The sequence below is a fragment of the Phyllostomus discolor genome, chromosome 3, assembly GCF_004126475.2.
Source record: "Phyllostomus discolor isolate MPI-MPIP mPhyDis1 chromosome 3, mPhyDis1.pri.v3, whole genome shotgun sequence".
Classification (NCBI taxonomy): domain Eukaryota; kingdom Metazoa; phylum Chordata; class Mammalia; order Chiroptera; family Phyllostomidae; genus Phyllostomus; species Phyllostomus discolor.
The window spans coordinates 208,155,963-208,157,821 of record NC_040905.2 but is presented as its reverse complement, the minus strand read 5'-3'; positions in this window follow the sequence as shown (position 1 = coordinate 208,157,821).

Below are 1,859 nucleotides of genomic sequence, written 5' to 3'. Positions count from 1 at the left end.
CGTCCCCGCCGCTCCGGCAGCCGCCCCAGCCCGCGCCCCCCGCCCCCGGAAGCGCTTCTCGGCCCCGCCCCCTCGGTGCCAGCGCTTCCGGGCAGGATCGGACCGAGAAGGCGGTGCAACGGTGGGGACCTCTCTCCGAGGCTCCGGGTCCCGGATTCCGCCTCTAGCACGTCCCGGAGCCTCGCCGCGGACGACTGGGAGAGCCGCAGCCTTCGTCCTGACTCCAGAAGAGAGCGGCGGGGGCTCTGCTCTCCAAGCCCCTTGCCCGCGGTCTCCTGGGCGCCCCCTGCTGGCGGGAGGAGGGCAGCAGCGCAGTGGAACTCTCCGGGGCTCCCAGAGGGGAATGGGTGGGAGGCCACGACCCTCCTCAAACCATCACCAGGGCCCGGGGCCCACCGCGCTCAGCTCTCCCCTTCGGAGATCCTGGTTCCCACAGCTTTTCCGGTACCTGCTGCTCACCTGAGCTGCACCTGGTGGAGCAGTCAAAGGCAGTAAGGTGCCACTGGGCGAGGAACAGTTCAAAGTGATGGGGAACTCAAGAGTGGGAAAATTTTAGTTTAAGGAAATAGTTAATAAGCCTAGCATTTAATGCATGTGAAAAGCTGTTGTTTCAGAACTGAAGAAGGCATGGTCCACCCCGACTCCAGGTGAACATAGCGATTGACCTTTGTGCTCCACAAGAGACCATAAGCAAGCTAGGTGGTATCTGAGCCATTCATTGTGTTCCAGGAAGGGACAGATGACCTACAGACCGACCTACCCACCACCTGAGGCACAGCTGTCCACCCAGGACGAGGATGCTCTAGTTGTTGTTGTTGTTTGAAATCTGATTTTCTCTGAATTCCAAACCCCTCACCACACTTTGCTCTCTATTATGAAAAGGCTGGCTTGAAAGGAAGTGTAGGATGGTCTGTTAGGGTACAAACCCACCATCTTCTCAGATCTCCAGCCATCTAAATAAAGCACCCATAAAGATTCAATCTCTGTCTCTGCGTATTGGGTCTGGTAGGTGACCGGCAGCACAAACACTGGCTTTTCCTGTTTCATGTCCTGGCGACTCTCTTCCGGGACTGATTTTGGGACTCTACGTTAAGTTTGGGTATTGGCAGGTCATCCTGATTGCTGCCTGGACTGGGGGGCCCCGGGATGTGGATTTGGAGGCTCCCTAGCCGCTGCCAAGTGATTTCACCTGGGGACGCTCCTCGGCACCTCCCTTGCTTTTCACATTTGATTAAATCGTGGCGCTTTGGTTCAGGTTACAATCCTGGGCTCGACTTAGGTCGTCAGTAATTTAAGGTGCCTTCTGGTTTACAAAGATGTGTCTGGTAAAAAGACGTCTTCTGGTTTAATAAGGTGCCATCTGGTTTACAGGGCTCTCTCTGGTAGAATACGGGGTGCAGGGGAATCCTCCATTCTGGAAAACAGCCCTTTGGGGCGAGTTTTGGCTAATTGGTTGACCTATGCCTATAAACCAATGACTAAAAAGAAAATGGCTTTTTACTGTAACACTGTTGGGCGTATGTATAATCTGGACTCAAGAGAGCGCTGGTCACTGAATGGGCCTTGAAATGACCACACTGTACTGCAATTAGAGTGGTTTTGTCAAAGATCAGGGAAGTTGGATGAAATGCCTCACATAGAAGCTTTTATGAGTTTACATAATAAAGATGCAGAATTAAAAGGTAACAAGTTAATGGTTCAGGGAAAAGGGAATTTGCCCAAGAAAGATAGCAGAAGCTCAGAAGAGAGGGCCCAGGGAGATCTGGATATTATGGGTGCTGCAAACACAGTCAGGGTTCCCACGGCCTTTCCAGCCCTGGGGGATCCTCCTCCTTACTCGGCTGAGAGAACTGGGGAAA